The 19,309-nt window shown below is 51.6% G+C and overlaps 1 protein-coding gene across 3 annotated transcripts in view; it reads left to right on the forward strand.

The window, feature by feature from the left end:
• Positions 1–19,309, forward strand: part of LOC111143738 (calcium voltage-gated channel subunit alpha1 D) — a 299,470-nt gene that overhangs the window by 83,239 nt on the left and 196,922 nt on the right. The window lies entirely within an intron of this gene.

The following is a 19,309-nucleotide window of genomic DNA, read 5'->3' on the forward strand; positions in this document are numbered from 1 at the left end:
TTTAAGATTTTATTTACTTACTTTAGAGAGTGAGCATGTGAGCAGAGGGAGGAGTAGAGAAGGAGGGAGAGGGACAGAATCTCAGGCAGACTCCTTGCTGAGTGTGGGGCCTGACCTCACGACCTTGAGATCATGACCTGAGCTGCAGTCAAGAGTTGGACACTTAACTGACAGAGCCCCCCCCTCCCAGGGGCCCCCATCTGCTTTCTTAAAATAATGACCAGTGAGCTTTTTCTGGTGAGGGTATTCTCTTAAGTTTTAAATGGATTCAAATAAAATTTAGTCTGTGGATGTGATGATTCTTCGTGCGATCTTCAGTGTGCAGAAATCCTAAAGGTGACCGTGTGTTCAGAGAGTCTTTGCTTTCTGTAAGGATTTCTTGTAAGAACATGTGGAGCTCCATTCTCCGTCAGACTGATGGTTTTTCCTATTCCGCGCTCTGACACTAAGAGTGGGATTTTTGGGGTGGGGGGCGTCCCAAGGAAAGGGCCTGGATTCCCTTCTTGCCATCACTTTAACAATCTGGGGTGTGGTTCCAGTATGGAGAACTTCCACTAACAAGCTGTCATGGAGCCATTATTCCCATTATACTTGGATGTGTCTAACTGGCTTTGACGGCCGTTTTTATTTTGGCCTCTGCCATCTGCTGGGCCGTGACGGCCAGTCCGAGCACAAGCCAGTTGGAACGGACCGTGTCACCCGTGAAGGAGTACGGCACTTTACCCACTCAGCTTTCACTTCTTCATTTGATTGACTAAGTAGGACTGATGGATTCGTACACCGTTCACCTGTGTGTGAGAGCTTTGTCAGGGCATGTTACTCTGAATCACATCACTGGTGGAGCTCCCGAGGCCACTTCCTCCGTGTCATCTTGCTGTTGGGGCTGCCCGCGAGGCGCGCCGCTGCTCAATCTCCTTTGTCTCAGGGTCCCCAGATGTGGGCTGCGGGGGTCCATGCTTTCCTGGCCCTGTGGCTTCTGTGCTGACCGAACTGGAGACTCAGCTTCTGTCTCTGTCCAGTGGACGTGGACTCCTTCAGACCCCTGAGTTGTAGGAGACAGAAGCCCAGCTCAAGTTCTGCAGGACGGGAAGCTGCTAGCTCAGGTAGGCTGCTCGCCAGGGCGTAGCTGGGCCCAGCTCCCACGGTGCTGGGGAGGGGGCTCTCGGTCTCAGCAGTGCTGCTCTCCACGTGACTTTTTGTGGGGGCGAGAGGGCCACTGGCAGCCCCAAATTCCTATCTTACTAACCCGGCACACAGCCCAAAGAGAGTTTTTTTCCAATAGAAAAATGAGAGAAATCCCATGGTGGCCTCTGAGTTCTTGTCCTTTTCACTGTGGTCAGGGGGACAGAGCCTTCTGGCCCTGCAGTGGCCAGGGCATGGAGACCCTGTTTCCCAAACCACAGGAGGAAGAGGTGTCCCCCACATGCAGCAGTGGCTCTCCCGGTGGTGGGAGGCCTGCAGCGCCCAGCAGAGAGAATTCCCCACTCTCCTTTCTCTTCTTCCCTTTACTTCCCAGGGGGAGGAAGCTGCTTTCCAGTGCTTCTAAAGCACTTTAACATTAGTGAGGTGGTTCTATCTTTAAGACTTCTATAAACCTTAAATTTTACTTACCCTCAGGCTTGAAGTTTTTTGAGGGGCGTGGCATGGTAGAGCGAAGTGTGATTTAATCTGTTTTTGTTATTCAGTCAATGGAGAATCTGCCGTATTCAAAAACACTCAGAAGTTCTAAGAACGTGGAAGAGAACAAGTAAAAGCCCCTTTCTTGCAGTATATATAGCCAGTCCGACATATGTGTTATAAGGTAGGATACAGGGGGGTACTCTGTAAGAGGAAGAGGGGAGGCACTGGGGAGAACAGACTAGAGCAGGACATCTTCCAGCTGGGAGAATACAGGAGAGCTGATGGGGACATCTGAGCCGAGCCTTGAAGGTAAGGTATGGCATTGTCAGCATGGGCTTTAGGGAGTAAGAAGGGGTGGCCCAGAAGGCCAGGTGAGGGAGAGGGAACTAATCCATTCTTAGGGCTCACTTTCTGCCAGGCTCTGTGTTTGGCACTGGGCATTCAAGGACCAATAGTCAGCCCTTGCTCTAGTAGAGGAAGAACCTCCCCAAGAGTCACAGGTGGGTCTTCTTCAGAGACAGATGTCTGCGCTGGGTCAGGTGAGGGCACAGAGGAGGGATCAGTCCACTCCCATTCATAAGGTATGCGCAGAGGCATAGAGATGGGACAGTGGAGGAGGATTCCATGAAATGACTAGTGTTTCTGGAGCTGGAGGGTCACAGGCAGGAATTAGGGTGGAGCCAGGCAGTAGAGGACCTTGAATGCCAGAGTGGGAAGTGTGGCCGTGATTCTGGAGGCCCTGGCTCTGCAGGGCAGGCTTCACGGGCGTGTGACCTATGCAGCTGCTCAGGGCCCCACCTTGGCTGCTGCTCTGCTGCTGTTAGCCTCTGGAAGTTCTTAGTGCTTTTCATTTTGCGCTGGGCTCTTAAAGTGACATAGCCTGCAGGGAGGGGTTCATGTGCTAGCCGTCTAGCCGGGCTTCAGGACACGAGCAAAGGAGATCGAGGAGGGCAGTAGTTGGGAAGCCGTTTGCATAGCTTTGAGAGGGGGCCCAGGTGAGGGCAGGTGTAGGAGGATGGGGTCAGGGTGGGAGAATGCATCGGACTCCTGTCGCCAGGCCTGAGCGACAGACTGTGATGGGCAGGGGGAGGGAGGAGCCACAGTTAGCCTCAGCTCTCCTCTGGGGGCTTCTCTAGCTCAGCACTACCCTCTGAGCCAGAGGACTTCTGGTGGATAAGGCTGGTTTTCCAAACCAAAATTTAGAAGACTGTCTTAATATTTTTACTCTCAACAGTAAGCTAAAGCTGACATTGGCAGGCTCCTTCGATGAATGTAAAATAACCAGAAAAGACATTCTGAGGCATTCTGGAATCCAACAGATGGACCAAGTAATCATGTTAAAAACAGTAAATCACAACTTGAACTTCAGTTAATCATAATCACATTTCTCTTTCCTTATTTAATTTTCAAGCATCTTCCTAAGTAGTTTCCTTTTTTGGTTTCTTTTACTTAAAAGACCTTGTTATTATAGGGCACCCTAGTTAAGGATGCCTGATATATGACATCCAAGCCAGAAAACCTTATTTGGGAAATGACCTCCTTTCTGAGGTTTCGGAAGTGCTTATTTTGTCTCCTGCAAAGATTCATGAAGGAATTTATTTCTTCTGGTTCACTTAACGTAGAAATTAAGATAACACAACCGTGTATTTACCTAGTGATCTTTGAAAACACCCTTCAAGTAAATCAAGGTTGCCCTGAACTTGGGATGGCAGCAGGCAGGGCTTTGAGAAGTGGGGTGGGAAGGGGCATGGGGTTTTGACCGGAAACCAGTTAGTCTCTTCAACGCTGTATTCTGCTTCCTGCTTGGTGCAGACGCAGACTGAGCACTTCTGTTGCAAGGACACGAGGTCAGGGCAGTGCCATCCGGGTCCCAGATGCTGGGCTGGGGCGTCTTGGGATAGAGGAAGGAGCTCAGGGCCGGAGGGCCCTGGGAGGGTCTTGTGAAAAGATGAAGGGGTGTCACCACAGTCCCGTGGAGAGGTCAGCACGCCTTTTATGTTTTTATCAAAAATGGGCTCGAGGGAGTACAGAGGATCCTGCAAATCTTCCTGCCCTCGAGGTGTTGCCCCACATCAGGTCACCCACCATGGCTTTCTCTGACTTGTGTATCTTTCCTGTGGAAGGAGGGATGTGGTGTCATCCACACGTGTCCTCCCCTAAAAACGGAGTTTCTGTCTGTTGCTTTTTAAGGGGCTTGTGGGGGAATCCATGATGTCATGAATGGGAGGCTCATGGAGGTGAAAGAGAAGAGTCCCCTTGCTCTGCTCTCTTGCCACGATGGGGATGTAGTTGATTTCATCCGGGTGCTCTTGCTTCATCAGCGGTGCTCCGCCACTGTGCGGGGCTGGTTAGTTACGAGCATCTCCTGGCACAGCGAAGAAAGCGCTTGGAGACCCTTGGCCAGCTCCTTGGTGTCTCTCCTGACACCATGTGCCTTGCTCTGTGCACAGTAGGTGCTGGTTGTTGGGGAATAAATAAATGTGCAGTTGAGTTAATCCTATTTTCCCTGTCTGAAGAAAGGGACATGGACCAAGTGTAGAGTGTGAATTGTGATTTCTAGGTGCAGGGACGGCTTTGGGCTAAAGTGCCCTCATAACCTTACTTGTCTCTTTTGGGCACCGAGAGCTGTGAAGGCAGAGCCCATTTCTGTTTTGCTCTGCGTTTATTCCCCAGTGCCTCGTGCAAGCCTTGACACATAGCAGATACTAAATAAATACTTGAGCGAATGGATAAATGAATAGATATGCCTGTTTTTCTTACATTTTAGAAGCTCATTTCTAAAAATCATGTGTGAATGTCTCCAAGTTCCTTGAGACTTCAAGACCTCCCCCTCTCCTTTCCCCTCCCTCTAGGGCTTCACACAGTGATGGACACACAGTGGTCATTTGGTCTTTGGTATTGAGGGAAGAAGTGAGTGGCAGCAGGTAAAGGAGAGTGCCCTGACCAGGAGTTAGAAGTTCTGGAGCCAAATCTACACTTTGGCCACTAACCAGTCTGGAGATGTTGGTTAAGTAGGCTAGATATCCTGTCTGGGCCTGGCAGAGCCAAACTTTGTAAATGAGGCTCCCAGTCACTGCCCTGCTTGTCTTGGGGCCATTTTGCTGTTCAGAGGAATGAACGGATGTGAAATGCTTGGTTCAAGTTAAGTCTTGTGCCCATGGGGTCCTGGTTACCAAAACATGATGGAATCCTGATATGGTGGATTGTGGCTAATGCGTATACACCTCCTTCCCAGCCCTCCCTGAGAACTGGGGGCTTTATTTTACCTAAATAAGTGGATAAATACATCGGATACACTGTCAGTGTAGAAAATTTAGAAATCAGACAAAAGAGAAACAGGAAAGCTATAATTACCCTAAAGAGGTAGCCCAGAGATAATCACTGTTAACGTCAGGGATTATGTTAGAACCTTTCCCATGCAGGTGCACACACAGGTCATACACACACGATAGGATTCCAGTCATCAAACAATTACTTTTGTAACCTTTTATTTTCTTCTTCTTTCTTTTCTTTTCTTTTTAAGATTTTGTTTATTTATTTGAGGGAGAGTGAGAATGAGAGAGAGAGAGCATGAGAAGAGAGAGGTCAGTGGGAGAAGAATACTCTCTGCTGAGCAGGGAGCTCAATGCAGGGCTCAATCCCAGGACTCCAGGATCATGACCAAGCTGAAGGCCGTTGCTTAACCAACTGAGCCATCCAGGAGCCCTCCTTTCATTTTCTGAAGTAAATGCTGTCTTAGTTCAGGCTGCTATGACAAAAGTCAGAGCCTGGGTAGCTTAAACAACACTTAATTCTCAGTCCTGGAGTCCGGGAAGTTCGAGTTCAAGGTCCCAGCAGATCGGGTGTGGTGAGAGCTTGCATTCTGGTATGTAGGTGGAGTCCTTCTAGCTGCGTCCTCACCTTGTGGTGGGGGGAGGGGAGAGAGATCATCTCTGTCTTCTCTTACAAGGGCCCTAACCCCATTTGTGAAGGCTCCAGCCTCATGATCTAACTACCTCCCAAGGACCCCATCTCTAAACACCGTCACACTGGGTATTAGGACTTCAATATGTGAATTTCTGGGAGCCACAAACAGTCCATAGCAAAGACCAATAACATGAGAAGAAAGAGCCTTGTCTTAGCATTTCTTCTGTAAGTGGCTTAGGGCCTAGTTTGGTGTGAGACTGCAGGATTTTGCTAAATACTTAATAGATTTCTAGAACTTCAGGACTGGAAAGATTCTGAGCTATAATTTTGAACATCCTCATTTTAAATATAGGGAAAGTAAGGCTTAGGGCGGAAAAACCAGCCCAGGGCCCCAGGGCGGGATGATCACAGAGATGGACCTCCAGACCTTGCCTGCTCTCTTCTGGCCTGCTCGCCTCCATGCCCTGCTGATGGTGAAAGTACAAATGCTTGGAGGTCCATTGGCCCGACTCTTCTGGCAGACGAGTCAGTGCTTGGTGAGTTTTGCCCTCATCTCCAGGCTCGTGGGTGTTCTTCTGTCTCAGGATGGCATCTGGGTGTCTGGGAACAGCTGTCTCCAGGAGAGCCTTGTGACTGTTCTCACAACATTATGCTGACTCCTGTGCTCATCAACATCTGGGGGTTCCCTCTGCTTATCACCATTTGTGCGGTGTGCAGACTCTGCATGCTGGATTTAACGTTCTAGTCTTGGTGGGAATATATTCTTCTGTGCTGCTCATGTAAATATTCTAACATTTCTCGTGCCTTGCCTTTCAAGCCCAGTGGGAAGGGTCCTTCTTTTTAGAGGTCGTCCTCCCCTCCCTCTGTCACAGGTGTGCAGCTCCGTCCCCTCCCCTTCTGTGGCTGTATGACTGAGCCATCTCTCCTCTACCAGCAAAGATTTCATGTTTGAGTTCCCCAGTGAGGCTACCCTATGGCAGATTCTGCCTCTGGGAACTTCCTGGCTTTAAGGATCTGAGTCTGAAGAGAGAGGGAACATGTATATAGAAAATTATAGCTCAATTGATAAAGTGGCTGGGGGACCTGGAAGAGGGGCAGAGAGAGTGCTCTGGATCTTCAGAGACAGGAGGCCTTCCTCATGGTTCCCAGCAGTAGGGAGATGGGCAGGCAAGGCTTTTGAAGGAGGGACATTTGAGCTTGACTTAGAAAGGATGGTCAAGGCTTGAGCCCTTGGAGGCTGCGGGGAAAGGACTACAGCCAGAGCAGAGAGTAAGGAGGTGAGCAGTGTCAGGGTGAATCCGCAGATGGGGTTAGCCAAGAGGGAACTCCAGGAATCCTGAGCTCTGGCACTCAGTAGAGGCAAGTTGAGTCTTCCCCTTTGCAGGCTGTGACTTGGGGAACACCTGGTCTCCCACTCCACCTCTGCAGCAGTGCTGTTGGTGCAAATAGTCCAGCAAGTTGGCGCAGCTAGCTTTCCTTTGCGACAGGGCTCTTGGCCTGGGGTCTGTGGCCTCCTTAGGAGCCTGCCAGTGGGGACCCAGGTGTCTGGGACCTACCTGAAATTACGTGCATGATTTTGTGTCTGTGGGTACTCCCCCACCCCTAATTGTCTGAGGTCTCTGTAACCCTCGAGAGGACATGCACCTTATATTCAAGGAGAGGAAGGTTAGTGTGTGAATGGATTTTGACAATTTATTTCAAAACTCAAATCCTGTAAAGTGATTGGGGGAAAGTTTGGAGGCTTCATCCTTCTCACGCATGGCTCAACCATCTCTTTAGACTGGTCCCGATGAGCAGGACTGAGTCTTGTTGTTTTTCTCTGTCCACCCCCAACCCACTACCGCACCCAGAACTCAGCCTTGGACACGTATGGTGACTCTTGTTTAGGAAATACAATAGTGTTGACCTGGGCTCTCACCGCACATGTGTGTTGCCTTCGATAGGGTGGACATCTCAGGCCAGCTGGCTACTTGTGGGATCCTGAGGCTGGCCCTGTGGCGAGCAGACCTCTCCAGTGCCTGTCTCCCTGCCTGGTCCCTCCCTTCTCCTCTCAGGGATGGGTCTTGGCTCATCCCGCCAGTCCGCTGAGGGCTGGGTCTTTCTGCCCAGCATCTGACAAGTGCAGTTCCAGCTGTCTTCTCCCAGAAGGGCTCTTCAGCCCTGTGCTCCACAGGTGTAGGGTTAGACACAAATGTACCTCTTGGCCTCTTGCAAAATGGGGGGCATGCTTGGGAACCTCATCTCCTCCCACCCCTTGATTTGAGAACGACTGGTGCCAATGGCAGCCTAAGTGTGTCTTAGGCAGTGGAAGGACTCCCGTGACTGCAAAACCACCAGCTGGGACCTTCCTCGGGGCCTCTCTGCTTGGCGCCTGTACTGGTTGTAATTGGGAGCTCTGCCGGGGGTGGGGGGCAGCTGGCAGCTGCCTTGGCATTCTCTTAAGCAGGTGTGCAAGTTGGGGCCCATCGGAGAGCTATAAGGAGTGGCCATTTGACCCCCAGGGTCATTTGTCCTGATGGAGGCAGGAGCACGGCTTCCTCTGTACTCTGTCAGAGTCCTCTTTTTCCTGTTTGGGAAAGCACAAGGAGATCATTTGGTTTCTACCATGAAGGGCTTGGGCCTCATTTAGGAAGACAGTGACTATGGCATATGGTGCTTCCAGGTGACAAGTCAAGTGTGACAAGCCCTGATCCAGGTGGCATCTGGAAACCCATGCTGTCACTCCCACACACCCGGTGCCCCAACTCCCCCCATTCCATTCTCACCTGCTCCGTGGTCACTGATCGTCCAACATGGGAGACCATGAACAGGTACACACCCATCCTACCTCCAGGGAGCTTTTTATAATGCAAGCTAACACTTGGTGTTCTAAGAAGTTTTGAGTTGCGTGCTGGGGGTGGGGGGTGGGGTGGGGGATGGGGTGGGGAGGTCGTTGGATCCATGCCCTTGCTTCTGGAGAGATGTCCTTATATTCTTTCTGCTATCTCAGACCTGCAGAATCATTACCATTAAAGAACGTTTCCACCTTCGACATCCGGTTGGTTCTGTCCATCATCTGCCTGTTCATCCATCCCTCCGCCAACCAGCGTTTTTAGGCCCTCGGACAGGAATGCAGAAAGAAAGCAGACTCGGTCCCAGTTGTCAGGGAGCTCATCTCTGATTGCCTTCTTGTGGTTTGTATTGCCTTGTGGGTTTTGTTCCGCAGCTTAACTGTAAACTTCTTGAAGGTCAAAGACGATCTCTTCTTAGACATTCTTGGAAGATGGGAAGATTTGTCAGTGGATTGCTGGAGTGGTAGTCCTGTTGTATTTGCTTAATGAGAGACTGAACAGAATGTGTCTGCAAAGTGTGCCTGCCTTCCCGCTCTGCCAGGCTGCATAGACTCCTTGCTGAGAGGCTCTTAGTTCTGGGTGTGGTGGGAGGGACTTGGGGAAAAAAAATACAATGTTTCAATAGGCAAAGATCCCCAAAGTGTGTCTGTGCTCCAGGCTCTTCTGAAGAATGAAAAGCTTAATTCATGCCTTCTCTTTATACTTCCACTTCTTTAAAACTTGGAGGGGAGGGGGATGTGTCAATTTCAGCTGCCTAATTCATTATTCATTTTTAATGTGGGTCAGAGTTGCCGTCTTCACCCGCCTTTGTCTCCTCACACCTCCACTGCTGCTGGAATGCTTGCCTCATAAACGAAGCTTAATTAATAGAGCCAGGAAGGTGACACACAGGGCTGACAACGGCTTCCCGCCTGCCCGGAAAGTCTCTGGGGTGGCGTCCCTCCTGAGCCTGTTGTCTGTCATCTGAGACGGATTCGCACTCAGGGAGCCAGGGTCCTGGGAGTCAGGCTGGGGCGTGTATCCACAGTGGGTAGCATTGAGTGGCTTCCTAACAGATGTGGCTGGCCCACTTACAGTCCTAATGCTGGAAAAATAGTCATTGTCTTAAAGGAAAAAAAAAAAAGATTTGACTTTAAAAAAAAAAAAATCAGACTCTGGGATGAGGCCAGGTTTGAATCTTAAAGCAGGTTGACCTATTTTCATCACAGCATCATCAAAGCCTGCTTTGTGAGTCTACCTCCTGAATGTGCTTCTCTTGGTGTCACATGGAACTGAACATCTGATTTGAGGAGGAGAGTGTGTGAAGACCTTGTCTAGGGGAGCTGGATTTCTCATGGGTCTGGGGGCTGAGACTTAGCCTGCTGCAGCCAGTCCCTGCCCGGGGGAGAGCCGCCCAGCAGATGCCTAGTGCAAGCATGCAGGGTTGTCCCTTCTGAAAGGGCATCTACACCTTCCTGGGTGACCTTGACAGCTGCCTGGGGAAGGAGGCCTGGTAGGCCCGTTCTCCTTGCTCCACAGAGGAGGAAACTGAAGCTTACACAGGCAGGTGGTCAGAGGACCCAGGTAAGAACATTCAAAGTCACCAAGACCTGTCCAAGCCCTGACCCTGAGTTCCCACCTCCAAACCTTCCACTTCTTTGTTCCCTTCCTCATTTTCAGCTGTGGTTTGGGATCAGAGGAACCCCCATACTGCACGTAGGATCTGTGTGGAATAGGCCAGGAAGCTCACTCTTCTGGAAAAGCTTGGAGAGTGAACTCTCCTGAGCAACCTTGCCACATAATGAACCCCTTGGGGAGAGGAGGGAAAGGTCTCAGTTCCTGGTAAAATAGGGACAACCCTGTGGCCAGGACATTAGCCAGAGGAATTCATGCAGAGGAGAGAGAAGAGGCCTTTCCCACTGACTTTTTCCTGGCCTCTGTTCTGGGTTTTTCTCCTCTTGGAAGACAAGATGGCTCCCTGTTCGGATGGGTTATATCCTGTGGTTTATCAGTAGCCTCCTTGTCTCCTACTTCGCTTTCCTTGATTGTCTCGGAGGCAACGATTCCTTACCCAATTTTTTGTGACACCCTATAATGATAAGAATGGGTATTAAAAAAAAAATCCCAAAGCAAACTTAATCCACTTCAGGTTTTTTTTTCCAGTCATTGTATGCAACAAAAAATATTAACAAGCACCAGAGACTGTCAGTATCATGAAAAGCAACAATAATAAATCCTTCACAGTTTTGTGAAGAGCTTAACAAATTTTAGACTGTCCTTACTTCAGTTGTCCTGTCCTTTCCAGAAACCATCTGGATTAGACAAGCGGATATTTAAATGTTTCCATCTTACAGATGAGAGAACTAAGATCTGGAGAAGATAAGGAACCTGCCCAAAGTTATTGGCCAGTTAGTGAACATGCAAACTGAATGAACCCAGATCCTTTAGCTCAGAATAAGACCAGTGTGGTCTTTAATTTCACAAAGCTAATGATCTACCTGAGAAGACATGAAATGGATACAGAGACAAGTAGAAGACAGGTAGAAGGGCATATGATGAGGGGCTTACCCTGGTCTCAGGAGTCAGGGTGGGCTTCCCTGAGACAGTGGTGGGTAAACAAGGACGTACATGGGGAGCTGAAGAGGGATGAAGACCATCTGGGGTGTGGTGTGTTTAGGGAAGCAGATGGAGACTCACGTGGCTGGATGAGCTGGAGCAAGGTGTTAAGGACCACAGGGTCACATCATGGGGGGCCTTCAAAGCCAGAGCAAGGGCTTTGTTTTGGTCCTAAGGGCTGTGAAGAGCCACTGAAGGGTTTTGAGCAGAGGGCTACCTTGGTCACTGGGTGGATGTATGCTGACGGGTGGGCAAGGTATACTGAGCAGCCTGGCCACTCAGGTGCTGGAATTGCTCAGGCAGTGTTGGCTGGGGTGTGTGTGTGTGTGTGTGTGTGTGAGACATAAGGTGATGTGGACGCTGGTGGGGATGGTGGAGATGAAGAGAAGGGGACAGATTGAGAAATGACTGGTGAGGGGACTGGAGAGAGATTGGGATGGTTTTGTCATGGCAGCAGAGGAGGAGAAGCAAAGATAGACTCTGAGGGTTTGGGCTTGGATGAGGGGTAGGGCTATTTTCTGGGTTAGGGAACCCTGGGGAAAAGGCCAGCTCAGGGGGAGAGGACAGGATCATGGGCTGTGTTTGGGACAGGCTGAGTTTGAGATGCCTGTTAATTATCCAAGTGGGGACACCTGAGGGAACTTACACACGTTGGCTGGAGCTTGGGAGAGAAAACCGGGCAGGTGGTGTGAATTTTGGATATCCGCAGACACAAAAGAGAGTACTTGAAATGGGTTAGGCCACCGAATGCTGTGTTTTCTCATTTTGACCACACTTGCGGAGAGGACGTTTCACTCAAGGCCTGCGTCAGGAGCCAGACCTTTGTGGGCGTTATTACCAGGTCTGGATTCAGTTTAGTAAAGGCTACTCCTCAGGTCCCCGGAAAGGCCCTGGAATGCCAAAGGCAAGTCCAGTAAGAGAGCAGAACCAACAGATGAACGCAGTATCGAGGGCCGTATTAATTTCATAACCAGTGGCTGGTGGAAGGAAGGCGGGTAGGGGGTGTCTGGTGCCACTTCTTCGTGGCCGTGTCTGTCAAACCCTGTTGTTCTGCCCAGGTTTACTTCAGTGCATCCCAGTGGTAACCCTGCACAACCAAATATTCTGAAAGACCTTCATAGTATTTGCAGATTGTGGATTCTTCAGATAAGTATCCAGAGGCTGCCCTCATTGCTTATAGAGGACACGTTTTTTGACGGTTTCTTGTTGAGACACTGTGTGGTGGGTTCAGCCAAAACTCTGGACTTGCTGGGGCAAGAGCTTCTGGTCTGCCCTACTAAAACCCTCAAAAGTGTGCCCTCCCCAGGTTTCCACAGGAAGCCCCTCTGGGGGGGGACCTCTGATGACTGGGGGGTAGACGCGTTCACTCACTCACTGACTCATTCGTCAGGGCTGGCTGAGGGCCCTGCGTTGCCTCTGTCCTCGCTTGCCACAGGGACAGAAGCCTGACTCAGTCCGAGACCTGCTGACGGCCCCGGGGCTGGCAGGCTCATCGTTGGGTAGATCCCACACTGATAAATGCAGCCAGGGATGAGCTCTGCTTTCTTTGAGTTCCCTGTGAGGAGGGGGTTAGCTTAGAGGAGGGAGCTGCTCCTCCTGCTTGGTGGGTAGAGAAAGGGCTTAACGGAACAGCCCTGTTCTACAGTCTCTTTGGCAGACTCAGGGAACTCTCGCCCAGAGGGCACACAGAGGTCAGCCAGTGGAGCCTCAACTTACCCACAAAGACCTGTGGGCAGACCAGTGCCATAGACCTGGCCACCCTTTTTTTTTTTTTTTTTTAAACTATTTAGTTCTTGAGGTATGAATTTTTAACCAGTCTTCTTCTGACCTTAAAGTTACTTAATGCTCCTGAGAAATCATTCTACGAATTGGAAATCTTAAGTTACTTGGGATTTATACAGTTAGATGTATATACTATCTACCTAAAACGTAAATTCTGCTCTCCTTTGTAGGGGGGGAGAAAAAGATCTCTTCTAGTAGAAAATGACAGGAGTTCTTGGTTAAGTTTTTGTCGTGTTCACGGTTTTTGGAGCGTGTGTTTCATTTCTCTGCCCCTTCACGTCGGTTTCCGTCCTGCGCAGCGTCACCGCTGGGATTACCGAAGCTTCTGAACAGTGACAGATGTGATTCTTCCAATCTGCAGGGTTTACCCTCATGCAGGAATCTGTGTCTTTTTTTTCCCCAATTTAATTACATCTTTAATGAATATTTTATCAAATGAACTCCATGTCTTGTATTTCATTATTAATGGTGTTCGTGAGGCCCCGTCCTCATCAGTATAATTTAGAAACAAGGAAATTACAGAAAGGGGGTGGTGCTTCAGGGACGATGGGTGGGAGTTGGGGAGAGAACATCTGCACGCCTTTCTCGTGTGCAGGAATGGGCGTTCACAGGGGCTGCGTGCAGGAGGGGTTGGGTTGCGTGTGCCTTTCCCCTGGGGGGACAGACTGTGCGCTTCCTGTGTGACAGCGTTGTCCTAACTGTGAGCCTGTCCTGCAGCATTTTGGACGCATTGCAGCTGTGAGGTGGCCTAGACTGAGCAGGTCTGTGGAGGCAGGACAGCTGTGTGTGGGTCAAGGTCAGTCTCGTCCCCACTGGGTTGTTCTAGTCAAGCACCCTTCCCCTGATTCAGGGTCACCTTGACCTGCCCCCTGTCCAGCTTGTCTCCTGGTTCCCTGACGACCCTGGCCACCAGCTTCTCATTTTCCTTTCTGTGTGTCTGGGCTCAATTGCACGGAGGCCCATTCAGCACACTCTGGTCTCTTATTTCCAGGGAACTTCTCCTCCTCCTCTGTGACATCTTGGGTCTGTGGCCACAGATGATGTTCTAGCCCCTAAGCCTCTCCCTCGGCACCCTGCCCTTGTCCCTCCTCCTGGCTCGCCTGCCTAGCACTGCCCTAGGACCTCTTTTCCCTCCTCCCCAGTCCATGTAGACCTTTGCTTTCCTCCTTGGATCAGAGGCCAGATCTTTCAAATCACTGGCCCTACATGCCCTTCCTGTTTGCCCCTTCCCTTTTATCTTCCGGGGAAGTTCCCAGCCCTGGAAGAATCCAACCAGCTCTTCTGGCCCTGGCTGCCTGACCACCCCCCTCTCACCCTCCCCTCCATCTTGTTCATAGCCACTAGGCCACACTAGCCTTTGCTGTTCTGAGTGGACCTCCTTCCCGCCTCAGAGCCTCCTCACACACTGTTCCAGCTCCCTGGGTTGTCCTTCCCTGCCTTTGTCCATTTCTTCGGGTCCCAAGTCCTCATTTGCTTCATAGGGGGCCTTGTCTGGCTGCTGGCTGTGGTAGGATCTGTCCTCCCGGGTGCTGTCTTGGCACTCTGTCTGTTCCACACTCAGGGTCATGACTTGTTTGTGTGTTCGAGACCCGGCCCAGACTTCCCAGGGCAGCCCTCACTTCAGACCTCTGTTCCTTCACACGCATGAAACATGCCAGAAATGCTATTACGGTGGCATCCAGATGCTCTGTCTCAGACTGTCTCTCCTATTAAGAAGGAACTCGAATCTCTTGGTACCGTGGCAATCCCAATTTTTGGTTTCCCAAGTCCCTGTGGCCCTCAGTTATAGTCCCTGCTGTCTGGAGATGTGGTGCAGTATTCCTGAGGGGCACAGGCTCTTGACCAAGCTCCCCGAGCTTGATCCGGACCTCACCATTTGCCGCTGGATGACCTGGGGTCAGGCTCTTGCTCAGAGTGTGTTTGCTTATCTAGGAGATCCTAGGCTCCACCTCCTGGTCTTGAGAGGACCCAGGGAGCTGATGCAGGTGTGGGTGAGCCTCCAGGAAGTGTCGGGAGCTGTTCTCCCCCACGGTGGGGGACGGGGGCAGGGCGGGGGGACGGTATGAGCCTACCGCTGTGTGCTTCCTATGCTTATCTTACTCTTACCCGGAGGCTTTCAGCTGGAAATCAACGTCTTGAGAAGGTGTGGGATGCTGGCTTTTGAGCCTACAGCACACAAGCCCGGTCACCTGTATGACAGCGTCTCCACTCCCACCTCCTGCCATCACCCCTCCACCCCCCGCATCCACGGGCGATCAGCATCTCTCCCTCTCCTGCACGTGGAACAAACGGCTCTTTGTGTACTTCCTCCTCTCCTCCTGTCTACTCGGGATACTCTAGATCTCTCCGTGAAGCCAGCCTCATGTCCACCACTGCCTTTCGGACTGACGTCGCTGGCCCCCAGGGGGTGTCCTCTGACCAGCGACCTTGTATGCGCTCTTCTGTCCGTTCAGTGCTGGGGGATCGGTCTGCGTTTGCTGTTTTCTGACGCTCAGCTTCTAAACCACTGAAGGCAGACGCGCCATTCCCTCTTCCCTGGGAGCCACATGAAGCAGAGGAAGTGTGCCAGTCCTCTCCAGCGTCCAGGTGAAGCTCACTGACCCAGTTCTGGTGTGAGTGTGCTGATACCCGCGTGCCAGGTGGGCCCTGAGAGGCTGGTTAAAGACCACGTCACTCAGCATATTTTGTCATCAACTTTTGGTACAACTGGGTGACAGGACCTTGTCCCACCCCACCCCCTCCCCTCTTTCCCTTTCCCTGCGTTTGCAGGAATAGCTGCTCCTTCTCTACACGAAGGTGTCCCCGCTCTCATTCCTTCGGCAGCTGGGCAGGAGCTCGAGGGCTCACCTCCCCTGTGGCAGCGGGAACTCACCTGGGCACCACAGAGCAGCAGCGAACCAAACGGGCCAGGTCTCGTGCTAGTGGAGTTTCAACCTGGTGGGAAGAGGCTGATGGTAGACACCGTCCCTCTCCCCCGTAGATGGAGCTTGCTCTCTGGTCAGGGAAATGCAGTGAGGGAATGAGGAGATGGTAGGTGTTGGTAGTCCACGTTTTGGGTAGCCAGGAGCGGCTTCTTCCATGAAGTGATATGTGAGCAGGGACTGAATAGGGTGAGGGACCAAGCCTAAAGATATCCGAGGAAACGACATTTTTTTTTAAGATTTTTTTTTTAAAGATTTTATTTATTTATTTGACAGAGAGATCACAAATAGGCAGAGTAGCAGGCAGAGAGAAGGAGAAGCAGGCTCCTTACTGAGCAGAGAGCCCGATGCGGGGCTCGATCCCAGGACCCTGGGACCATGACCTGAGCTGAAGGCAGAGGCCTAACCCTCTGAGCCACCCAGGTGCCCCACAATATTTGAGACAGAAAGCATAGCAAGCACCGAGGCCCTGAGGAGAGGGGCATGCCTGTGCTGTCTTGGGGAGATTTCGAGGAGGTACCTGCCATTGGAACAGAGAGGCTGAGCTGGGCCCGCGGAAGGGGTGGAGACACTGCTAGGGGGACCAGACCTCGTGGGCTCTGAAAGGGCCTTGGATTTGATGCTGAATTAGATGGGGAGTCCTCTGAGCGTTTTTGAGTAGCAGAGGGACACAGTTTATGTGGTGTCACCTCCAGTCTCTCATGAGCTTAAGGAAACTGAACGAACGAAGTCATAAGAGAAAGGAAATTACTTGCGTTTTAGCAGAAGGTCACCTGCCTAATTATGGGGAAGGCCCATAAACAAAAAGGCTACAGCGTACATGGGATTAAATGACTCCAGATGCCTCCTGCTCCGCTGCCTCCCAGTACACGTATAGGTGGTAAGCTCCTTGGAGGAAGTCTACGTGAAGCCCAGTGTCATTTCTTTTTGGTGAGTTTTTGGCACCACCAAACCGTCCTTTACCAACAAAACCGAAGCACTTTAAACACTTCTTGCGGATGTGAGCTTTTTTCTTCGGATTTCAACACAGTAGCGTGTGTGTACCGTATTTTAAAAGTTAGGCGCATTGCGGAAGGCACGCGCGCATTCGCGGAATCAGCGGGAGGTGTTCTGAGATGTGAATTCAAGCCCCGAGAGCCCCGGATGAACCAGGTCGCCGTAAAACTCCTCAACCGCTGAACCTGTCGTGGTGGGAAGAAGAGCTCTCGAACGCGAGTTTGCTGCCTGTAGCTCTGCACGAAGGGCTTTGCTTTCCTCACTCTGAGGACTGTCGAATTCCCAGGGCCATCCTGTTGGCGTTGAAGTCACGAGCCAGTGAGGGAGGAGAGAGGAACAGAAGGGTGGCTGCCGTCCTTCACCCTTGAGGTATGACAGGGGCGGACATCCGAGGCTGCCAAGCAGCAGGAATTTCTCCCTTCGCTGCCCAGTCTCCTCACCAGCCCCCCACCCCCACCCCAACCCCAGCAGGTGGACAGGAGGCGGCGCCTCGCCTGACCTGGGCTGAGAAGTGGCCGCGTGTGCTGCTCACACAGCTCGGTCACTGGCAGAGACGGCTGCCATTCCAGGCCACGTCGCGAGAGCCTCAGTCAGGAGGGATGATGTTTGAACCCATCCTTCAGGGAGCTGCCGCTTTTCTTAGAAGGCGTAAAAAAGGAAAGGTGTGAGGAAGGTGGAATCGTTGAAGTCAGAGGAGCAGAGTCCGTTGAGCAGCAGAACCCACCAGGCCTGGCGCAGTCCGGGTGGCTGAGGAGTCCGGGAGGGAGGGGGCATGCCTGGGCGCGCACGAAGGCAGAAAGGCGGGACTCCCTGGGACAGAAGGGCCCTCGCTTCTGAGTACGACGTCTGGTTCGTGTTAGTAACCGGACTTAGAGAGCAGCGTCAAGCTGTGTGTGTGTTGTGTCTACGTAGAGCGTCTGAAATCACCTAACTGGTCTGAAAGGCAGCTGTCTCCGTCTCACCCGAGGATGGGGACAAAGTCACGCCAACATTCTTGGCTTCCTGACCCTCCGGACAGCAAGTCAGAGCCCGACTTCCTCAGGCCACGTGCTTCCATTAGTTCCGTCAACAGCTTCAATAGATGTGGCTGGAGCACCTAGCGGGCGGCGGCCCCTGTTCCAGGCACTGGGGCCCTTGTCTGAACAGGCTCATGGCAGCGGAGGAGAACCGAGAAGAGGACTTCCCGGAGCATCACCTGCTGAAGGAAAGAGACCGACGCAGCCTGGTAGCACCTGCCGGGGTGTGTGGCGAAGACTGCGTGGGGCCCTGGGGCAGGGTTTTCAAGGCAGGAGGGAGATACAGACTTGATGCCAAAAGAAAGGTCAGTTGATGCTGGTGTCTGCACATGGAGGAGAGCAGCAGTCTCCGAGAAGCCCTTGTTTCTCCGCAAACTTGAGTGTGTGTGACAGGCATGGTCATGGGTGCTGGGAGCCTCTTTTTCTTTTCTTTTTAAAGATTTTATTTATTTATTTATTTGTTTATTTATTTATTTGACAGAGAGAGAGATCACAAGTAGGCAGAGAGGCAGGCAGAGAGAGAGAGAGGGGAAACCAGGCTTCCCACTGAAAAGGAAGCCCTATGCGGGGCTCTATCCCAGGACCCTGGGATCATGACCTGAGCTGAAGGCAGAGGCTTTAACCCACTGAGCCACCCAGGCATCCTGGGAGCCTCTTATTCTAAGCGCTCTCTCTCTTCCCTTTGGCCAAGATGGAAAGATTTCGGAGCAGAGCATGAGTGCCTTGAGACTTGGGGGATTTTTCTGTCGTTTCCACTCCCAGTCACCCAAATATGAGAACTCCACATTCCGGAATCCCCCTGTTGGCCTGGAGCTATGTGCCGGCAGGAGTTTTCTTCTGTGTAGCCTCAGTCTGTTGCGGCTCCACTCCCGATTGTCTCTTTTCCATGTGGTCTGTCCCCTGGTTGTCTCTCTTCCTGAGGCTAATTGTTGAACCACAAAAATGGCTTCTTCGATCGACACAACCACGACACGCAGCTGTTTGATGCGGAGTCTCACCTGGGTGGTTTCTGTCCATCTTCGAGGTGGTTCTGTTGTGCCAGCCAGTTCCTCCTCACACAGTGGGTTGCTGCCCACGGGTGAATGCAGAGGTCGTAGCCATGTGAGGACAGTGGTGGGGCATTTGGAGGAAGTCAAGGTGGGTCTAAGAGTACTTGGATTTGGAAGAAAAAGAGAATTCCAGAGCTTAAGCCAAGGAGTGAAGGCAATGACCCCTTCCCTTTGATCCCACCCTTCAGTCCCTCACCCACAAAGAGCTGTCTCTGGAGCCTCGGTTCACAGTGGAGACCCCTGGGGCCCAGGAAGGACCATCTGTGTATTCTCCGTCTCCAGCGGGGCCCCGCGACTGCTGGCAACAAGGATGGGTTCTGGGTGCTCCCTGACCTGGCTCACCAGAGCTCACCGACGTCCTGGGCCCTTGCCTGCCTGCCTTTCTCTCCGGTGTGACTCTAGGTCCTAGTGACACCTGCCTGACTGGACTCTGTTTGTCTAGAACACAATTAAACCTGTAGTGAGATGCCAGGTGACGATTCATGAAAAGAAGTTTGATGTCTTCGTGGTTCCTGCCTTCAAGGAGTGCCGTCTAGTGCTCATGAGGATGTGAATAATAAAGGCACCTTGTGACGTGGGCCCAGAGGGTGGCT

This window comes from Enhydra lutris, unplaced genomic scaffold (assembly GCF_002288905.1).
Source record: "Enhydra lutris kenyoni isolate GAN:26980312 unplaced genomic scaffold, ASM228890v2 scaffoldscaffold10, whole genome shotgun sequence".
Classification (NCBI taxonomy): domain Eukaryota; kingdom Metazoa; phylum Chordata; class Mammalia; order Carnivora; family Mustelidae; genus Enhydra; species Enhydra lutris.